Source organism: Myodes glareolus, chromosome 24 (genome assembly GCF_982192425.1).
Source record: "Myodes glareolus chromosome 24, mMyoGla1.1, whole genome shotgun sequence".
NCBI lineage: Eukaryota > Metazoa > Chordata > Mammalia > Rodentia > Cricetidae > Myodes > Myodes glareolus.
The window spans coordinates 45,448,543-45,458,332 of NC_142049.1; the positions used below are offsets into that span (position 1 = coordinate 45,448,543).

At 37.8% G+C, this 9,790-nt stretch overlaps 1 pseudogene; it reads left to right on the forward strand.

Annotated features, from left to right (window-relative positions):
* Positions 1-1,447: 1,447 nt before the first annotated feature.
* Positions 1,448-6,478, forward strand: LOC148118206 (mas-related G protein-coupled receptor member B2-like; annotated as a pseudogene).
* The last annotated feature ends 3,312 nt before the right edge of the window (positions 6,479-9,790 follow it).

Below are 9,790 nucleotides of genomic sequence, written 5' to 3' on the forward strand. Positions count from 1 at the left end.
TGTGGCCTGAATATATTCATAGCACTTGGGTGTCCCTGGGAAATGACCATTAACTAGACTAGCTGAGTAGGTTGGTTCCAGTGTTAAATGGAAGATCTTTCTCAAGAGTGGAGAGGGATAAGGATTCAAGACACTGATCTCTGTCCTCCAAATGCAGAGCATGCATATCTGTAAATGTTTCATCAGACTGTCCCATACAAACAAACATGTCAGTATAATAAAAAGAGAAAAATGTTCTAATGCTACTAAAAATTGCCTTTGCAAAACAGTTAAGGTGTCTCACATGAACAAATGGGATTCAGGAACTTCTGAGAGGTGCATCTGAAAATACACAGACCTGACTCCTTTCTCTCCTGCTTTCTCAGAGTCAGGGCCCTTCCCATTGCTGTTCCCCTGATGATCAAACCAGGTAATGAAAGGATGCTTCAAAGTAATCGCACACTAGCTCAGAAATGAGAAATACATAGTTCTTTATTTAGAGATAAACTCACCAATCAAAATTCTGTGCTTGAATGGTGGATGGAATCGAATCCCACAATCCAACACTCTGAAGGAGAAGCCAGGGAAAAGGAGGAAGAAAGGAAAGGAGGCAGATGCATTCGTGTGCTATATAGTATGAGGCCACACCCCAGTAGTCGGGTATCCATAAACTACAAGCCTTCCTACAGCATTCTTCATTCATTCAAATTAAATCATTTCTTGGTTTTGAGTCTAGTTGCACCAAATTATTGAAGGTTTACTATTTTCTGCTGCCTTTTTCATTTTCTTCATTTCTACCTTGGCAGAATCATGTTTATCCAGCACTCTTGCAGACAGCATCTTGACTTCTTTTTATGGCTCTGGTGCTGAGCCCTTTGTTGACCTCCTTCTTAACTGTCTTGTGCTTTTTAGCAGTAAGGAATATGCCTCAGGAGCCTGAAGGCAACACATTTCTTAGGTCCCTCCCTTGACAGGCATGTGATGGAAGCATTATAGTTCAAAAATAAAGACACCTACCTGTTGTATTCCAAGTCACTATTCTACAAATCCATTAGATATGATCATTATTTTTATATTCGTTGCCTCAATGTTTTCTAGTTTTGTAAACATAAAGTTAGGATGGATACACAGATAATGCTACAGCACAGTTTTGCATTACTGTCCTTCTGGGTTAAAGAAACACAAACAAGGAAGAGGAGCTATAGGATTTGGCTTGCCCATTGGATATGAGATAAGGACCACACCGAATATTGAGAACACTCCTATAAAGAGCATGACTCAAAGGAGAGATACTCATTAAACCAGATCCAAATGCAGGAATCTACAGATCTTTCTTCCTTTCTTGATTATCCTTACTCAAGCACAATTTTCTTTACAGTTTCTGCACTACAGACATATTTCCTGTTGGCGGTTGACACACCGGACATTTCTGTTAGTGATAGGTGAGCTTTCCACCTCCTGTAACAGAATGGAGAAAAGGTAAGATGCTTTCTGAGACCTTTTTCCTAAAAGTGTTATTTATTTTGCCTAGTCTCTGACCACATAACTATATTTGTTATTGAATTCAGAACTATCAGTTCAGAGATGACACCACTCATATTCATAATGTTTTGGGCCCTTCCCCTCAATCACTATTTAAGAAAACGCTCTACAGGCTTATGTACTGCCTGATATTATGGGGTCGTTTTAGCAATAGAGCCACTCTCCTCTCTGACAGTGCAAGTTTGTGTCAAGTTGACATGAAGCTAACTAGTAACTTACTATAACAACTCTATCTCACTTTCTGAGAAATAAACATTGATTTTTATAGTGGTAGTTTCAGCTTGCATTCTCACTAACAACAGTAAATGAGTGTTCCTCTTTCCCTGCTTTCTCTTTCTTCATCACCATTTCTTGTTCTTTGGAATCTTAATGATAGCCATCCTGCTTGGCTTAAGATGAAATCTCAAAGCAGCTTTATTTTGAATTTTCTTGATGGCCACTAATGTTGAAAAATTCTCAGAATGTTAACAGACGTGTTTATTTCTTCTTTCATGATTTTCTGTTAAATTTATAGTCCATTCATTCGTCGTGTAGCTTCTTATTTTGATGTTTTCCTCTTTGAGCTTATTTTTTTTCTAGACAACAGCCTTCTGCTGGGTATATAGCTGGGCATAATGTTGTTTTGACTTTAGTCATGTCTTTATTTCTGTTGCCTTTAAGTTTATTCAAGTGTTTGTTTCAATCCTCTGAATTTCTTTACCTCCATTGCATACTTTAAATTATTCTTTGAATCCCGTGTCTTGAGCTTCATCTAAATTGTACTCTCTTTGGGTACATACTACAGAATTCACAGATTTTATAAGAGACATACTATTTCTATTTTTCTGATTGTTTGCAATTTTACAATGGGACCTGGGCATCTGGAGTTTGTTTCTTTTTTACATATTTTGGTATAAGTTTTTGGTCAGCATTTTGGAGTGCCCATGTTGGTCATGGACTACAAACTTTTGGGGGAACCCCACAGGAACACTATTTGGGAGGGAGTTTCTAATTAGAGGCCTGTGAGTACCTGCAGAGAAGACTAAGGAGGTGTAACTAGATGAATAGCTAAGGTAACCCTAAGAGGGTGTAAACAATGAGAGTGGTTTCTTTGAGGATGGTTGTGATGCTTGATTGACAGTTACATATTCTCTAAGGATGTGGAAAATTATTTTTCTGTGCTCCTCCAGCTCTAAGATGTTATACAGAACTCTGTTATTTTGGGGAAAGGTTTCACTTTGTGGGTAAAATGACACATGTGCCTGCGTCCTTTAGCCTCAGCATCTGTTTTGTGTCTTCTACTGTAGACAGTTTCCATTGCATTTAGTTATATAGGCTCATTCTTTTTCACGTACATTTGCCAGTCTACTATTGTTGGATTATCCCTCCACCTCCTTCCTTCCATCTATCCTTTCCTCTCTCCTCTCTTTTCTCTTCCTTTCTTTCATCCATTGTTTCTGATTTTTTTACCTTCAAGCCAGGCTTTTCTGTACCCCACTGTGTAATTTAGATTATACTTGAACTCATGGAATTCTTCCTGGCTCATCTTCTACTCTCTGGTATTCCATAAGTAAACTACCATGCCTGGCAGATGGTTTCTGTTATACTCTGTATTCTCTGTGTCACAATCCCTCTATCTAGGCAGGTGCCACTTCTTTCCCTCTTTTCCCTTTTCTGCAAATTTCCTTTTCTTTTTCTGTAAAAGGGTTAGAAGTTCTGTTAACCTCAAATCAATGCCAAAATTCTAGGCTGAAAATCTTTTATGCCATCAGTTTATTTATTGGCATTGATTGACTGGACATTCCTGGGTTTGGGGATCACAAATCCCATCATTAGTCATCTTGTAGCATAAATCATTCTTTCAAATGAATTTTCTACTAACAGAGAGCTCAGCAATAAAATTTTCTTCCTTTTCTATGTATTTTGTGGCACTAACATGCTCTAAAATATATGCAAAACATTTACTTTCAATTTGTAGCTACTATTGGGTCTATGATTAATATATTCATTTGTTCAGTGAAAAGTCTTAATATCTCACCATGTTTTAACAGAGAAATGCAGAACTCTGATATAGCAACAAACAACAAAAATGTGTTTAATGTCTTCAAAGACTTTCATGATTTCTAGTTTCAAATCTAAAATAGAAACTTATTTGCCTTTGCCTATAGGTCAACTTCTTTTCATATTGGTCACAGTAAGATTTGCCATTTCCTTCATCACTCTCTTTCATGATATCCATATTTTCCCATAAGAAAGCTTTTCCCTGACAGAACTGAGAGTAACTGAGGGTCATGCTTCTGGTTCCAAGTTCCTGTACCAGAGAAGGACCAGTTTTAGAACAGAAAGAAATTTGGTTTCATGGTTCTGCTTCTTTCTCACATAGTACCAGACATGGAGTATCTACAGGAACACCAACTACTCTTATGCCAGTACAGGTCACAGGTTGAAGATAGCCCCAAAAATACAAACTATATTGAAATTAAGGCTCCAGAAACATTGGATTTGATAAATTTCTTAATCTCTAAAATTCTGTTTCTACTCCTCATGAACCATCCCAGTCATTACCACAGAGCAGTGTAGTCCTGGGAATCAGAGAGTTCACAGCATGTGCTCATGTCTTTTTCTTTTCTTCCAGGAGCACTAGTGGAGATTTCCTAAGCAAGGATTCCAACACCTCAACCTGGGAGACTACCATCACAGCGCCAAATGGAAGCATCAACACTAATTCTTCATATTGTCACATCACGTTCCAAATCACAATTTATCTTTCTTTTGTCTTTATTTTGGTTGGAATAGCAGGAAATGCCATAGTGATGTGGCTGCTGGGCTTCTGCATGTGTCGGAATGCCTTCTCTGTCTACATCCTTAACCTGGCCGTGGCTGACTTTCTCTTCCTGAGCTTTCAGTTTGTATATTGCCTATATCTTATCATTTACATCTTCTACTATACTACTTCTACTACTTCCATTTTCGTCTATATCCCTTTGTTTTTTTTAGTTGTGACAAGATTTACTTATTTTTCTGGCATGAGCATTCTCAGTGCCATTAGTGTTGAACGTTGCCTGTCTGTTTTGTGGCCCATCTGGTATCGCTGTCAGCGACCAAGGCTCACTTCAGCTGTCACATGTGCCTTGCTTTGGGCTCTGTCCCCTGCTTCTGAGTCTCCTGGAGGGGGAGGCATGTGGCCTTCTGTTTAATAGTATTGACGATTTTTGGTGTCAGACATCAAATTACTTCACAGATTCCTGGTTAATTGCTTTATTTGTGGTTCTCTGTGTGTCCAGCCTCACCCTGCTGGTGAAGATATTCTGTGGCACACAGCGGATCCCTGTGACCAGGCTGTGTGTGATCATTGTACTCACAGTGCTGTTCTTCCTGATCTTTGGTCTCCCCTTCGGGTTCTCCTCTCTCCTCAATAAATTGCTTGAGAAATTTCCGATTATTGAAATTTGTGATGGTTTTGTTATAGTACTCTTATCCTGTGTTAACAGTTGTGCCAACCCCATCATTTACTTCCTTGTTGACTCCATCAGGCACCGCAGGTTCCAGCGGAAGTCTCTGAAGTTGTTTCTGCAGAGAGCCCTGCAGGACACTCCTGAGGAGGAGGAAGATAGAGAGAGAGGCTCTTCAGAAGAGCCTGTAAACACATTGGTGCAGTAACTAAGAGATACTCTGCCTAGAAAGAAGTGGTTTTGAGAGAGAATTTTTTTTATGTGTGGGATATTTTCATAACCTTGTTCAGTTTTTCACCTGACTTCAATCAGTTTTTAAAAAATCATTTTTGTGAAAGTTGACTGTCATAAAACTTTTTATGCAAACACTGACTGCAGGATTTCTGGAGCTGTCTTACACAAGGTTTCATCATATCTATTTGATAGGACTCCTTGTAAGTGCTCTCGGGGCAAGGACTGTTCCTACTGTTGGGACATCCCTCCTTCATGAGAACACATAAAAATGCAGAAAGGTGTTGCTTTTCTTTAGTCACTGAAATTATACTGGTTAAATAATTGTTATAATTTGCTAAACTTTCTTTCTTACAAACAATATTTTTGAGTGCTTCAAACATTAAATAGATATACCTTACAATGTCAGTTCTTATTAATTTCTATAAGTTTTGAAGAATTTATGGAGCTATAGCTATTTTATGTAGCTATAATTGTTCTTACACAATTTGCTAAGTTAACAAGTACATATTTTCAAGAGAAGTCTGTCTTAAACTTCTTTACACCCAGTGGTTTCCTTACCTTCATTTTTACTGTGTTTGTCTTTTTTCCCAAATTGGAAGACTCTGGTGAGGTATTGTATTGAGAGCCATGCACATTGAAATGCATGCACATCTGAAGGTAGAAAGAGAATGCTGACTCTGGTTCCCTTCACAAGGCCTTGTTTAACATTCCTTGGTCAAGTTGTTTCTATTTTCCTCTTTCTTGGCCATGATTCCTTTCTCCCTAACTGTCTAATCCCTTAAGACAAATTTCTACTGAGGTTCTTTAGATTAGGTTTCCTTGAAATCAAACTTGCTTCAAATTTATGCCATTGACAGAGTTCATATCTTTATTACTTGAAATATGCTTATTTTAGTAACATTTTTCTATGAAACGATATTTACCTTTTAAAGCTGAAGTGTGTGATAATTTCCACTGAAGCACAATTAAGCAAACACAGTTTGACCAGATCAGAAGTGAAAAGTGAAAAATTTCCTTAAGAGAGTTTGGGTAGAGGACTGAGATGCAATGAAGGCCCAAAAGGTCTCTTTACAATGCTTATTACATTTCTTGTACAATTATTTCCCTCAGAGGTCAGTACTGTCCATATTTCTGTTCTGAACTAAAATTTAGATTATAGATTGGAGACTTGTAACATGAAGATTGGTATACATGTTGTAAAATGTTTTTTACAGTTGAACAAACTAATGTATACATCATCTCATGTAAATATTCACTTCTTTTCTTGTGATTAAACTCTAATTTTAGCAAAAGATTTGTGTGCAATGCACTGTTATTTCATATAGATCTCATGCTGCTTACAAGTGTGGTAGTTTGAATTACAGTGGCCCCCATAGGGCCATATATTTTAATTCTAGGTCCCCACTTAGTAAAGCTGTTTGGAAATGATGAGGAGGTGGGACCTCATTTTTGGAAATGTGTCACTGGGGGAGTGGTGTGGGACAATTGTCTATATTCTGTCAATTATGTTTTAAATAAATGCTGATCAGCCAGTAGTCAGGCAGGAAGTGTAGACGGGACAACCAGAGAGGAAGTAGAGGTAGGTCAATGAGAACAGCAGAATTCTGGGAAGGAGGAAGCCCATTCCTCCCCAATCCTGTCCCAATCACAGAAGAAGGAAGATGTGATTGCTGAAAAAGGTACCAAGCCATGTGGCTAACATAAATAAGAATAATGGGTTAATATAAGTTATAAGAGTTAATAAGAAGCCAGAGCTAATGGACCAATCAGTTTATCATTAATATAGATCTCTGTGTAATTTCTTTGAGGTTAAAAGGCTGTGGGACCTGGTCGGAGAACAGAAACCAGGCAGGACAGAAAGCCTCTGACAACAGAGGTGCGCTTTGAGGTTTCAAAAACCTACTTTATTTCCATTTCCTCTCTTTTTTTCCTTCTTTCTTTCGTAATTTTCCTTTCTCTCTCTGTCTTAAGCTTGTGGACCAGATGAATATACTCAGCTATTTATTCAGTACTATGCCTGCCTACTTGTTGGCCTACTGCCAGGCTCTTATGATAACAGCGAAAGCCTATGGATGCCAGTGAGTGAATTGTTCTGGTTTGAATAGAATGAGTCAAGTAGGCACATATATTTGATTGATAGGCCCAAATTTATGGAATGTTTGGGAAAGGTCATGAGATAAGGGCTTGTTAGAGGAGACATGACACTTGGGGTAGACTTTTGTGATTTTAAAAACCTGTCCTTCCCAGTTTGGTCTCTCTCCTTCTCTCTACAACATTCCTGTGTTTCAGAAGTAAGCTCAGATGTAAGCTTTTGCTCCATTTCCATGCTTGCTTGACTGCCTGCTGACAAGTTCTCTGCCATGATGGTCATGGACTGAAGGATGAGTCCCCAAATTAGATGTTTGCTTTTGAAAGTTATCTTGTTCATGGTGTCTCATCACAGTAACAGAAAATTAACTAAGACAATGAATGTCACTTCATCTTGCATTTATAGTACACAATGTTATTGACCTATGCTTTTCCTTTTCTATACCTTATTCACCAAAAGATTTAGCTGTTACATCTTGTCATTCTCTATACACTGACTCTTTAATATGCAGTCTACTTGTATATGAGAGTGTGTGATATTTTCTCCTCACATTCATCTTAAAGGCATAAGACAATGTACATTAAACCGCCCATACTACAGCAAATGACCAGGACTCCTTGATCTTAGCATTTGAGTAATCATGTTCAATATGTGGTTTCCACAGATTCATGATTAATAATCCATTGTTCCTTGTCTTGTTTAAAACACTGCCTTGGATATTCTGAATAATTATTCAATAAACTTGTAAAACATACTTTTTGTGTATAATGATATTTGTCACTTAATATTAAGCTGAAATGGCTTTATTTTCAAATATGCCTCTGGTGAAGAAATTTTTTGGTCTTTATATTCATGTTATATTTTTCTTTTATATTATGAGATTATCATAATTTCCCTTCCTTTTCCTCCCTCCAAATCACCTCATACCTTCCTCCTTGCTTTGTATTACCATAGTGATCCCTTTTATCAGCAACTGTTATTATATACATCATATACATATATTCCCATAAATAATGTGCTGGTCTATATTTTATTTGCTTTCACACTTGATACTTTCATAGGTGGTTGGTGTGTTCTTCCTAGGGGAACACTATTTCTCCCATTTCCAACATTCCTTAATTGTTTGTAGTTTGTTGTTTAGGATCCAGGCCTTGTGGTTTTACCCCCATCCAGTCTGGCATACTTATTTTTGCTATCTTTGTCAGCTCATGTTTAGTCAGTCACATCAGTGAGACTGTATGGGTGTAGCTTCTGATATTACCAAGAGACACTATCTCACAACAAACTTCTAGGTCCTGTTGCTTTTAATAACTTTCTGTCACCCCTCACCTGTATTTCAATGATACCAAAGCCTTAGGTACATGAGTTGCATTATATATGTATTTACTAGGACTAGCAGCCTCCACAACTATATTTTGATTACTTGTGGTTTTCTGTATTGGTCTCTGTCTCTTGCAAAAAGGATGGCTAAGAGCAAAACATTGATGACAACTTATGTTGGAGAGGATTCGGATTAAGGGGAACACTCCTCAATTGTTGTGGGAGTGCAAACTTGTACAGCCACTTTGGAAATCAGTATAGTGGTTTTCTATAAAATTAGGAATCAATCTACCTCAAGACCCATTAATATCATTCTTGGGCATACACGCAAATGATGCACATTCATATCACAAAGACATTTGCTCAATGAAGTTCATAGTAGCATTATTCTTAAGTACCAGAAACTGGAAACAGCCTAGATGCCCCTCAACTAAAGAATGGATAAAGAAAATGTGATACATTTTCAAAGTGGACTATTATTCTGCAGTAAAAATAAATGACATCATGAGATTTTCATGGAACTAAAAAATACCATCCTGATTGAGTTAACCCAAACCAAGAAACACAAAAATGGTATTTACTCACTCATAAATGGATATTACACATAAAGAAAAAATAATTAGGTTACAATCCACAAACCTTAAGAGTTGGATAAAAAGGAGGACACAAAGAGATACTTGCATGGATTCCCTTAGGAAAAAGAAATAGATAAGATCTCCTGAGTAAATTGGGAAACCTGGTGCTAGTGAAATATTCAGTAATCCACAAGGATGACCCCAGCAATGATTTAAAGCAATAGTAGAGAGGGCACCTGAACTGGCCTTTCCCAGTAATGAGATTAATAACTACCCTAATTGTCATCACAGAACCTTGATCCAGTAGCTGATGGAAGTATTGCAGAGATCCTCATCTAAACAGTGGGTCAACCTCCCAAAGTTCTGTTGAAGAGAAAGAGAAGGTATTATAGGAACACTGGGGTTAAAATCATAATGAGGAAACCCAAAGAGACAGCTGATCCAAGCTTGTGGGAGCTCAATGACCCTGGACTGACAACTGTGGAAACTGCATAGAAACAAACTAGGTTCTATGGATGTAGATCACAGTTCTGTCACTTATGCAGTCTATGGTGCCGCTGGCAATGGCACCAGAATTTAATCCCTAGTGCAAGGATTTACTTTTTGGAACCCATTGTCTT